The following is a 13,286-nucleotide window of genomic DNA, read 5'->3' as shown; positions in this document are numbered from 1 at the left end:
AATGGGCTGTCGTTTATGGCTTATTGTTTAAAGCATGTTTTCTTTAGTTCTTCTATTTAACATTAGCTTTTGTTTCTGAAACACTTATCGATTATGAACAAAGAAAAGTTTATCTTCTTCATCTCGTCTCTTCTTCTTCCTTTCCTTCTCTGAATCTTCTGCTTCCCATCTCTAATTCTTCTACTATCTCATCTCCTTTCTGTTACTTAACTTGATAGCCCATTTTGGGTCTTATTAGTACCACCCCATATATTCGAAGCATAGATGAAGCTCAGAGACACCGTGTTCCAGGGCATTACATATCCAGTGGTTAACAACAAGCTTGCCATGCCCTTCTCTTATATTCTTTTGTTTAGACATACACTTTTTTCATCAAATTTTAATGACAATTTCTTTATACGGCTATATCCTTCCAAATTAGCCAATGTTTTGTACAGGAAATACCGAAAGCTCTTTCGTTTATTCTTTCTGGGGTGACAAAATATGGAATCGTTACAGTCTAGATTATGACTGAAAGCAAAGAGAGTCCTCCATCTCTTGGAGAGAATAGAGGTTGAAGCAGCTTCGTTAGTGAGAATGAAGGACAAGATTCCGACAAGAAGCTCATCTGGAAGACAATCTATTGAAGCCATGCAACACATAGAGACTGACTCCATATCTAGTCGTACCTAAAACATGAAGCTTAAACTCAAAGTCAACTACTTATTAGGAAAAAGTATTGCAACCTAATAGAAATCGACTTCGACTAAAATCCAAATCTGACTTCATCAAATTAAAACCTAGAAGAAACGGACATAAAAAACTTACATAAGAATTGATCGAAGCGGTGACAGATTATGTTCTTGCTTCCTCGCCAATCTTTAATCTCCTCTCAATTATATTATGTCGTTTCAAATTGATAATATAGACCGTATCTTATTATATAAAGTACGGTTTTGAAAGTTACTAACTCACGAGATCATGACACATGTCAGGTATACCATTGAGATGTTAACATATGTCAAAAAAAAGTTTTTTTAAAAAAAAGAAATAAACATATTTACATATACTAATTTATATTTCTATATATAAAAATTTTAACTTATAATTTTCTTAATTAAAAAGGAAAACTAACCATAAGATGGAGTGTATAGAATATGTATAAAAATATGAGCTACTATTTCAAATTCAAATATCATCAATAAGTTAGAGTGTATAGAATTAAAAGGCAGTTTATTATGATGAAAGAGATAGTTAAAATGTATAGTAAAATTGAATGTGTATGATTGAAATTTTATTTAATTCAAAAATTACTAAATTAAATATTAGAAAAAGTGTGTGAATCACTATTTTACTATTCAAATTTTAAATATTATCTATAAATATTTGAATAAATTTATATCTTACACCCGCCTATTTAAGCGGGTCTTATCTAGTAAAATATACATATGTGTATCTAGTATATTTTATTAGCTTATACAATTTTAAGAAAAAAATATATTGTTCTTTTAAAAGCCATTTTGAATTATAAGTTTATAACAAAGATTGAACTTCAATTTTTTTTATAATAAATATATTGATGAATAAGAAATCAGGTAGCTCACACAATAATTATTTCAGCAGTTTAAATATTTCCAGTTAGTATTTTCCACTTTCGATTGTTTACTAATATCTAAATACAGGAAAATATTAAATTGATTATTAGATTTTTTAAATCTTTAGTTGTCATTTTATTTAAATGCTATGAGATTTTGTTAAATTTAATAGTTAATAAATGTCAACAAATAAATTTATGAATATTACTTTATCTTATTATATAAAGTATGGTTTTGAAAGTTCGTAACTTACGAGATCATGATACGTGGTTATTTGAACGATCTCAGATTTTGACATATGTCAAACAAATTTTATTTTTTATTTATTCACAAAACATTATATGGAAATTTGTTTTAAAAAATTTAATAAGATAATTATAAGAAAACTGACATGTAATGATCAATAACTATATCCTCAAGGCTCGTCACAATAAAAACTGACATGTTCTAGAACATAAAACCAAAAGACGAGACGATTTTAATACCAAGAATTTCAAGTTTATATACTAAAAAATCACATCATTCTTGCAGCAAAAATATCTTAAAAACCAATACACACACATGCATGAAGTTGACCTAGGAAAAAATAGCCTAAACGTCAAAAGAAAAAAACATAAACCAATCTAAGGACTAGATTCAATCTAGAAATTCATTACAAGAAAACAGACAAACGACGACTACGAAAGGCGACTAACAATGTAGTCGTCCTTTTTTGCGACTAATTTACGACTGCTGGACGACGACTTTACGACAACAGAAAAATTGGTCGTTACATAGTCGTACTTTAGCGACTACACTATTTAGTCGGTACATAGTCGTCCAAATACGACTATTGGACGACAACATTCCTGAGAAAAATATGTAGTCGTAAAGTAGTCGTTTTTTGACGACTACATATCCGACTATAGACAATAGTCGTAAATCCGGCGACGATAATACGACTACTTTTCCTTTGTCGTAACATAGTCGCATAATTGTCGTATAATATGGTTGGAAAACGTTTTACGCGTTACTGGGTAGGTACACCTAATTTCTGAGCGTCTACAATGTTTAGTCGTATAGTAGTCGTAAAAAATCCTCTATATAATCCACGGCACTCTTCATTCTTATTCACCAACAAATCAAAACAACATCAAAAGAAAAAAACGATTTCGAAACACATATAAGTTTCGTTTATGCTATAATGGCGGGAAACTTCAATTATAGCGGTGGTGGCGGTTTCTATTGAGATTGGATGTACAAGAGAATTGATGAAGTAACGGGAAATTTGTCAGCCGAATATGTCGCAGGAGTGGAGGAGTTCATGACATTCGCTAATAGTTAGCCTATAGTACAGAGTAGTCGAGGTAAATTTCATTGTCCTTGTAGTGTATGCAAGAATGAAAAACACATCATCTCGGGTAGAAGAGTTAGTAGTCATTTGTTTAGTCAAGGATTTATGCCTGATTATTATGTTTGGTATAAGCATGGAGAAGAATTGAATATGGATATAGGAACTAGTTACACGGATAGGACGTATTTTAGTTCTAATCCTGAAGAAGTAGGTAATGTTGTAGAAAATCCATATGTGGATATGGTGAACGATGCATTTAATTTTAACGTGGGGTTTGATGATAATATCATCAGGATAGTTATCATCAGGATAGTAGTTATCAGAATGTGGAAGAACCGGTCCGTAACCATTCAAAGAAATTCTACGACTTGTTAGAAGGTGCAAATACTCCATTGTACGATGGTTGTCGTGAAGGCCAGTCGCAGTTATCCTTAGCATCTCGACTCATGCAGAACAAGGCAGATTATAATATGAGTGAAAAGTTAGTGGATTCTGTTTGCGAAATGTTTACAGATTTTTTACTAGAAGGAAACCAGGCTACTAGTTCACATTACCAAACCGAAAAGTTGATGCGCAATTTAGGACTTCCATATCATACGATTGATGTTTGCTCGAACAATTGTATGCTTTTCTAGAAAGAAGACGAAAAAAAAGATCATTGTCGATTTTGTGGCGCACAAAGATGGAAGCTTAAAGATGACCGTCGAAGAACCAAAGTACCATATAGTCGTATGTGGTATCTACCTATTGGGGACCGGTTAAAAAGAATGTATCAGAGCCACAAGACAGATGCAGCAATGCGATGGCATGCTGAGCACCAATCAAATGAGGGAGAAATGAATCATCCTTCAAATGCGGCAGAGTGGAGATATTTCCAAGAGTTACATCCCCGGTTTGCGGAAGAACCTCGTAACGTTTATCTCGGGTTGTGTACTGATGGGTTCAATCCGTTTGGCATGTCTCGTAATCATTCTATGTGGCCTGTGATTCTGACTCCATATAATTTACCCCCTGTTATGTGCATGAATACAGAGTACTTATTTCTTACAATTTTGAATTTTGGGCCAAATCATCCTCGAGCTAGTCTTGATGTCTTCCTCCAACCTCTTATTGAGGAGCTACAAGAGTTGTGGTCTACTGGAGTCGATGCATACGATGTATCATTGAGTCAAAATTTTAATCTAAAAGCAGTGCTACTGTGGACAATAAGCGATTTTTCGGCGTATGGCATGTTATCAGGATGGACTACTCATGGTAAATTGTCTTGTCCAATTTTTATGAAAAGTACAAAGTCTTTTTATCTACCCAATGGACGGAAGACATGCTGGTTTGATTGTCATCGTAGATTTTTTCCTCATGGTCATCCATCCCGTAGGAACAAGAAAGACTTTCTGAAGGGAAGAGACGCTTCTAGCGAGTATCCACCCGAGTCTTTGACAGGGGAGCAAGTTTATTACGAGCGGTTGGCTAGTGTAAATCCAGCAAAAACAAAGGACGTTGGTGGGAACGGTCATGAAAAGAAGATGCCAGGCTATGGAAATGAACATAATTGGCACAAGAAAAGCATCTTGTGGGAGTTGTCTTACTGGAAGGACCTCAATCTTCGACATAATATTGATGTGATGCATACAGAGAAGAATTTTCTTGACAACATCATGAACACTCTCATGAGTGTTAAGGGTAAATCAAAAGATAATATCATGTCAAGATTGGATATTGAAAATTTTTGTTCTCGGTCAGACTTACATATTGATAGTCAGGGTAAAGCTCCATTTCCAGCGTATGCATTAATCGAAGAAGCCAAAAAGAGTTTATTATCATGTGTGAAACATGAGGTTAAATTCCCAGATGGTTATTCTTCAGATTTGGCTACTTGTGTAGACATGGAGAATGGAAAGTTTTCAGGCATGAAGAGTCATGATTGTCATGTTTTTATGGAGCGACTACTGCCATTTATCTTTGCTGAACTCCTTGACCGGAATGTCCACCTTGCATTATCAGGTACAATATATGTTTTTTAAACCTCTGATTTAACTTAAACACATATATATATATATATATATATATATATATATATATTTAAGGGATTGGAGCATTTTTTCGGGACTTATGTTCGAGAACTTTACAGAAAAGTCGGGTTCAAATTCTCAAATAGAACATAATAATCTGTAACTTGGAAAAGATCTTTCCACCATCATTTTTTGATGTTATGGAACACTTACCTATCCATCTCCCATACGAAGCTGAATTGGGTGGCTCTGTCCAATATCGGTGGATGTACTCATTTGAGAGGTTTTTCAAAAAGTTGAAAGGAAAAGCAAAGAACAAAAGATATGCGGCAGAATCAATTGTTGAGTCATATATCAATGACGAGATTGCTTATTTTTCAGAGCACTACTTTGCCGATCATATACAAACAAAATCAAGGTAAATATAACTATTTATTTTACGATTCGCAATCTATACTTCAGAATTAAAATCAATTACATGAATCAGGTTAACAAGATTTGATGAATGAGAAGTTCCTGTATATCATGTCCTTGGAGTACCTAACATATTTATGCATGTCGACCGTCCAAGTGGTGAAATGCACGTAGAATGGCTTTCAGAAAAAGACTACCAAAGCGCACATGCATATGTTTTTAAGAAATTATGACTATTTTCAACCACTTGAGAGGTATTTTAAATCACTCCTTAATTTAAAATTTTCATTATGATAACTTTGATTTATTTATCTTCGGTTGTAAATATAGTATGTTCGAGGATTTTCTTTATGTGAAATATCCAACCTTGTCCGAAAAAGAACTCTACGGGAAAAGAGCTGAAGAATATTATCAATGGGTTAAAGAATATGTAAGTCTACATCATTTTAGTAATTTTTAAAAGTGATCATTTAAATTATGTTGATATTGATATTGTTTATTTATTATGTAGGTAACATATTGGAACCCTACTTCTCCATTTCCTACTTGGGTTCAAGAGATTGTGCATGGGCCTCTGAACAAGGTTAAAACTTGGCCAATGTATTTCACACGAGGATATTTGTTTCATACGAAAAATCATGGCGCTGGACAAAAAACATGTAACTATGGGGTATGTGTTAAAGGAGAAAATTACGCGGATTCATCTGATGAAGCGGATTTCTACGGTACCTTAACTGATATCATAGAACTCGAGTATGAGAGGATCGTCAATTTGAAAATCACACTTTTTAAGTGTAAGTGGTATGACCCTGTGATTGGTAGAGGCACTCGGCAAAGCCATGGTGGTGTTGTAGACGTTCTATCATCTAGGAAATACAATAAATACGAGCCATTTATTCTAGGTACGTAATTAAGAATACATAAGGTTCTCTATAAATTATTAAATAATTTTGTATATTTATTAATATGTATAATTTGTGTATTCAGCATCGTAGGCAGATCAAGTTTGTTATATTCCGTATCCATATACAAAGAAACCAACAAGCATTTGGCTAAATGTTTTAAAAGTTAATCCTCGGGGAAACATTTCTGGAGAATATGAAAACAATGATCCGACTCTTTTGCAAACAGAAAATGATGAAGCTGTGTTGCTGACTACAATTGAAGATCTGGTACTAGACAATCCGGTAGAAAGCCTAAACCCAATCATACTCGATTACGATGTCGGAGATGCTGAACCAGAGGATGAATTTCGATGTAATTTATCGTCTTCAGACGATGATGAAATCGAAGATGATGAAGAGTTCTAAATGTGTGCTTATATGTATATTAACTTTTTTATTTTTTTGAAATTTTTTGTTTAAGAATCATATCATGTTTAATTATTTGAATAAATATTATAGAAATTTTATAATTATCATGAATACTTATAAATATAATTAATTTGTTGGCTGTCGAAATCCCAAGCCCAATAAAATTAACGACTGTAATACGACTAGCCGACGACTAGCCGAGCCCAAAACCGAAATAATTTGCGACTATTATACGATTAACTTGCGACAGACTTTTTATTTGTTGGGCTTAGTAATTCCGAAGTCCAAACCCAATAAAGCTAACAACGATATTACGACTAACATGCGACACACCATAAATTTGCTGGGCTTAGTAATTCTGAAGCCCAAACCCAATAAAAAGTAACGACTATTCAACGACTATTCGGCGACTTTTGTCTTTGTTGTTGGGCTTTCTTATTTCGCGGCCCAAATCCAAGAAAATTAGTGACTAAAATACGACTACATTGCGACTACGTGTATAAAGAAAACCCTAATTCGATCGATTCACTTCTCATTTCATCCAAACAAAACCTCTTCGATCTATCTTCTTCAACTTCTTCTTCTTCGAACTTCTTCGATCTAATTCGATCTTCTTCTTCAAGTTCTTCTTCTTCGATCTTCTTCTGAAACTTCTTCTTCGCCTCTTCTCTTCATTAGATCTTCTTCTTCTTCGAATCATCTTCTCTTTCTTCGTTGTCTTCTCTTTCTTCGAACATGCCTATCGCCGGTCGTGAATGTTCACGCAAGAGGAAGACGACCCCCAACGTTACACAGAGAGCCGGAGGGTCCACACCGGTTGGAAGACCAGCGTCGTTGCCTCAGCAGTACGACTTCACTCCGGCGGCGGCGCCTCAAGCTCCTCTGATGCAGCCGCCTCAACGTCAGCCCCCCCACTACTGCAACTATCCGCCGCCGCAGCAACTATTCAAGAGCTCCACCACTCAGCGTGTTGATCCGCCGCCGCCGCGATCTGAAGAGGCGCAGTTTAATCCACCGCCAGAAGATCCTCTAAACCAAGAGCCTCCGGAGTCTCCAAATCCCAACTCTCAGGGACACAGCCATCCATCTTCTCAGGGCAACAACTTTCAAGAGGGAGCTCCTCAATCATTGCCGGAGCTACAAGAAGACTCGGCGAGGGCTCTCTCCGACATACTTATGGTTCGCGGGAGGGAAATGTGGACCATCGTACTGTCTCCTATTCCCAAGCCGAAGACTGAATGGTATGTGCTCTTCCTCAACCTATTAGCTTGTTTTAGATTCTGTATTAGCTTGTGTTCGGTTGCAGTCTTGTGTTAGGTTGTGTCTTGATTAGCTTGTTGTCTTGAGTTGCTTGTCTTAGGTTGTAGCAATGATTAGAAAAGATAGGTTGTGTCTTGATTAGCTTGTTGTCTTCATCTGCTTGTGTTAGATTGTGGTGGATTGGGTCTTGATTCGCTTCTGTAATACTCTGTCTTGATGAGCTTGTGTTAGATTGTGGTCGATTGCTATCTTGTGTGAACATAAACTCATGTCTTGATGAGCTTGATATCTGTTGTGGTGGCTTACTCTCTTGTGTTCTGTTGTGGCGGTTTGTTCTGTTGTGGTGGATTGCTATCTAGTGTTCTGTTGTGGTGGCTTGCTATCTTGTGTTCTAGAGTCGTGGCTTACTCTCTTGTGTTCTGTTGTGGCGGTTTGTTCTGTTGTGGTGGCTTGCTTACTTGTGTTCTGTTGTGGTGGCTTGTTCTGTTGTGGTCGCTTGCTATATCTTCTGTGAACATAGTGGTCATGTTCTAGCATACTTGTGTTCTGTTGTGGTGGCTTGCTCTCTTGTGTTCTGTTGTGGCGGTTTGTTCTGTTGTGGTGGCTTCCTTACTTGTGTTCTGTTGTGGTGGCTTGTTCTGTTGTGGTCGCTTGCTATATCTTCTGTGAACATAGTGGTCATGTCTAGCATACTTTTGTTCTATTGTGGTGGCTTGCTCTCTTTTGTTCTGTTGTGGTGGCTTGCTCTCTTTTGTTCTGTTGTGGTGGCTTGCTATTCTTTATGTTGAGTAGTTTCACTAATGTAACATGTTTTTATCTTTCATTGTTTCATGTGTTTGGAGGTTTACTCGCGACAGGGGATCAAAGTTGGTTAGAAAGATCACTCGGATTTTTACACAAAAATTTAATGCTCCCTACTATAACTGGTCATGTGTGCCAGTGGATAAAAGAGAGAGGTTATTTCTTGAGTTTGCGGTAAGCTGTCATGCATCTCTCTTACTTTCTTAACTTTCCAGCTTAATCTTTTGAATTTCACTAACTCAAGCTACAATTTTTTGTAGAAAACTCACAGTTGGGATCCCTTAATAACAGGGATTGTGCAGTACCACTTCAATCAGGTCTGTAAACGGCGCTTGAAAGACATGGTTAGCACCACAAGGAGAACTAGAGAGCAGCCTCCATGGATTGGTGAAACTCTGTGGGCTGTTATGTGCGCTTACTGGGACACCGAACAAGCACAAAAATGGAGTCAGACCTATTCCAAAGCTCGTCTCTCTGACCATAACGGTCTCGGTCCTCACATCCACTTCTCTGGGCCAAAATCTTTTCAGGAAATCCAAGACCAATTGGTAAGTTATTCTGTTACCTTTTTCAGTTATCTCACATGTAAGTTTTTGAGTATTTGAGCTGTGTTGGTTTCACTGCAGGAGGAGAAATTGGGAAGAACAGTCACTATTGGTAAGGTGTTTGTAGAGACTCATACTAAGTCGGATGGTTTGTATGTTGATCGGAAGGCGGAGATGATTGCTCAAACTTATGAGCACAATGTGAGAGATAGATTGTCACAGCTAAAGGCGGAAGCTTCTGCTGTGTCTGATGGCACTTCACGTCCTCGGGAGCTGACAAATGAGGAGTTGACAACCATCTTTCTCCAGGTAAAATGTTGCAGTCTAAACCTCTTGACTTTGAGTTTTTGGTTATTCTGTCACTAATCTCTTCTTTATATATTTTCAGTCCACAGAAAGGGATTCCAGAGGCAATCCTTATGGACTTGGCAGTCTCAAAGGCACATTAGGCTGTGCCAACCGCAATCTCCCTAGACAATCATCATCGTCCTTCCTAGATTTAGAAGAACGGCTGAAGGAAGCGATACGTAAGATTGAGGAGCAGGCAGCCTACAATGAGAAGCGTGATTATGAGATTGCTGCGCGTGAAGCTGAGACTGCCCGAATCACGGCTGAGCAAAAGGACAAGCTCGAACACTTGTCCTTAGTGGAGAAGTATCTCCGACAAACAGATCCGCAATTCCTTGACTTCATGGCCTCTCAATCTTCGACAACCACAAAGCCTCTACCAGCTACTCCACAGAATGATCAATAGGTTTAGATTTCAGTCCCTTTTCACTTGAACTTTGAACAATAATGTTTGTGTGTGTGTTTAGTACTTTGAACCTTAAGTGTAAGTTGTGTTTTATGTATTTGATAGGATTTTCATAAAAATGTGTTTTTGTTATACTTTATAGCATTTAGAACAACAAACAAACCGAATTCTCAGAATCGATGACCAACCAACAAAGAAATCAAGATATGACCAAATTCTTATTTGGACACAAAATGTCGTCGTCAAATAGTCGTCCAATAGTCGTCAAATAGTCGTATCATAGTCGTAAAATAGTCACCAATATTAACGACTATTGTCTGACAATATAAGAGAGTCATTAAGTAATCGTAAAGGCGTCTTATAATAGTCGTCTATTATTTAGCGACTAAGATACGACAACCAGAATAGCGCCCACAGTTCAATACAATTGATCGTAAACTAGTCGCAAAGTAATCGTCAATAGAAGTACGACTATTTTACGACTACACGAATAATCCCCCATAAAAGGGTTAATTAATCGTATCATAGTCGCTGTATAGTCACCAAATGTTACGACCAATCGACGACTATTTCATGCCGACTGTTACGTAGTCGTAAGTTAGTCGTAACTTTACGACTAACATACGAATATGTTGCTTAGCGACTATATATACGACTACTCTGATTAGTCGTCTGATTAGTCGTATGACTATGAAACGACTAGTGTTCTAGTTGGTAAACGCCTGTTTTCTTTGATTTAAATCAAAGCCAAAAATCATAGATCTAAGTTTGTCTCTCTACAAAATCCTAATAACTAGATATGTAATCAGAGATTTGAATCAAACCTGAAATCAAGCGGATCGAGAGAGAAAAAATTCAGGGATACACGATAGAAGAAAGGAATTCAACTAATTATTATTATTCCCCTTCTATGATTCAAAATAGTAATCCAAAAAATTAATATTTAATTCAATAATTTTAATCTTATACATTTCATAACTATCTATTTTATCATAACAAATAGAATTTCAATTTATACACTTCATCTTATTATTGATTAGATAAGGCCCGCCTATTTTTTAACTTATGTCATGTTATTGATCTTTACATTAGGTCAAACTATTCGAGCTGAAGTAGGAACCCGGACCATGTGATAATAGGTTTTTAGTCAATTATCCTAAAACACCAATCATATCGTTGTAGTATTTTAGGTTGTCAATCCAAATGGGTGTGATGCTAACAATCAAGATGTGATCAGAAGTCACTAAGTCAAGCCAAGAAATAACAGGTTTTGGTGTGTTCTAACAGTCCTAAGTGAACATGCAGAAAACAGAAAATCAAACAGAAACAGTGAAACACTCGACCAATACTCTTTGTAGAGCACTGGGTGAGGTCGAGTGACAGGTCGAGTAACAGACAGAAAATAAAACACAGATACTCGACTGCACAGTCTGTTGGCAGACAACTGGGTGGTCGAGTACGAGGTTGAGTAAATAGAAAGAATTGCAGAAATTAAGCGACAGATAACAGGATGCAGTAAACAACAGTAGAGTAAACAAAGAATTCAATCAGATAAAGAATTCCCAAGGATGGCGTAATTGAGTAGTTTCGTTTCCTCAGTTTACAAGTGATTGACATGCTCAATAAATTAACCCTAGACAACAAGTTCATTAACCAAATCTAAGTGCCACCGCAAAAGAGACTCTCAAGTTAACCTAGTCCCAGACTCAATCACCATTGACGAGAGCTAACCTAACAGGCATTACGAATCAACAAGTTAAAGCCAAAACGCTCCCTGCAACCAATACCTTGGTACAGGATCACGAATCTCTGGAATTAGTGGTTCAAACATTTCATCGAACACCTTTTGGGCGCGGAAATGTCTGGGCTCAAATTTCAGTTGATCAGAAAGCAATAGGCATTAACAACAACTAATTCAGAAGGGATCTATCAACCAATACTCAATCACCTAGCATACTGAGAATTCTACACTACTTTAACCCATCCTCAGAAACCTATTCACTACTCAGACATCATAACAGTAAGCGTAAACGTTGAACAAGTTGAAAACATGATAACAACAGTGTAACAGTAGGATGATAACAGAATGAACAACAGTAAACGAACTCAAGAACAAAAGATGAATACTGAATACTGAATAGATAAAGAGAAATCCAGATTACAAAAGGTCTAGAACACAAGGTCTGCGGAATAAAACTAGATAAAAACTTGTCTGCGAAAATGTGAAGTACATGATACTTATAGCCAAATGTTCCGAAACCCTAATACTTAAAACAACGCAGTATTGGGACGGATTAAGAACTGTACTCGACCCATGTGGTCGAGTGGGTGGTCGAGTGAATAGCTGGAGTCTTTTTTTCTTCCTTGTGCTCGAGTGTCTGGTTGAGTGCGGAATGAAGAAGGCTCTGAAGCTTGTCATCGAGTATGCAGTCGAGTGATACTCGACTTCCAGGTAGAGTGAAGAGGTCGAGTAGTGTTCTGGCAATGAAGGTGAAGACACTCGGTCTCGGGGTCGAGTGGTGTGATCGAGTGATTGTCAGGTGATGGGATGAAGACACACGACCTTGGGGTCGAGTGATGTGGTGAAGTAGTGATGTCCTCTACTCGACCAGGGGGTCGAGTGATCTGTTGAGATCTTGAAGCTTCTACTCGACCTCGGGGTTGAGTGGTTTGACATGATCCGTCCCGCTTCTTCCAGATAGCTCGTCAACAGCTCCAAATCACCTGAAATCAACGCAAATATGCAACATGCATGCAAATCTATCCTAAACATGTAAAGTGATGACAAATGATGAGAAATGGTATAAAACAGTGATGATATGATGCTAAAGTGATGACAAATGGATGCTCAAAACATGCAAAATACACACTTATCAACTCCCCCAAACTTAGTCTTTGCTTGCCCTCAAGCAAACAATCAAGAACAAGCTGGAAGTGAGGTTTGAAAGCGGGGACTCAGAGCCAAAGCACAAGATAAACCAGATGAAATCAATGTCCAAGTTGAAAGTTCTAGCTGCAAGATCGAATTCTACTTAAAAACGTTAGCCATGCCTCATTATCAATCAATCCGACTCATATGCTCGACCTACACATGTTTTCAAATCTACCAATCCCTTTAACATTCATTAATTCTGGAACGTGAATCAAGCAATGCATCATCAATGAACTCATTTGGCTAAGATAAAAGGTCAAGAGACAAAGATGGTCCCTTACAGAATATGCTTCAGTAACAGGGGATCTCTCAAAAAATGATTAAGCTTTAGTAGAATGCTAAAGGTAAGTC

The 13,286-nt window shown here is 37.1% G+C and overlaps 3 pseudogenes across 3 annotated transcripts; 2 read left to right on the top strand and 1 right to left on the bottom strand.

The window, feature by feature from the left end:
- Nucleotides 1–380: 380 nt before the first annotated feature.
- Nucleotides 381–623, bottom strand: AT3G42722 (annotated as a pseudogene). Its single transcript has one exon.
- A 2,134-nt stretch (nt 624–2,757) lies between these two features.
- On the top strand, nt 2,758–6,640 carry AT3G42721 (annotated as a pseudogene; the record flags this gene model as incomplete). Its single annotated transcript has 1 exon — nt 2,758–6,640.
- A 738-nt stretch (nt 6,641–7,378) lies between these two features.
- AT3G42720 lies at nt 7,379–10,003 on the top strand (annotated as a pseudogene; the record flags this gene model as incomplete). Its single annotated transcript has 1 exon — nt 7,379–10,003.
- Nucleotides 10,004–13,286: the final 3,283 nt, after the last annotated feature.

The sequence above is a fragment of the Arabidopsis thaliana genome, chromosome 3, assembly GCF_000001735.4.
Source record: "Arabidopsis thaliana chromosome 3, partial sequence".
Classification (NCBI taxonomy): Eukaryota; Viridiplantae; Streptophyta; class Magnoliopsida; order Brassicales; family Brassicaceae; genus Arabidopsis; species Arabidopsis thaliana.
This window is presented reverse-complemented; position numbering and strand designations above follow the sequence as displayed.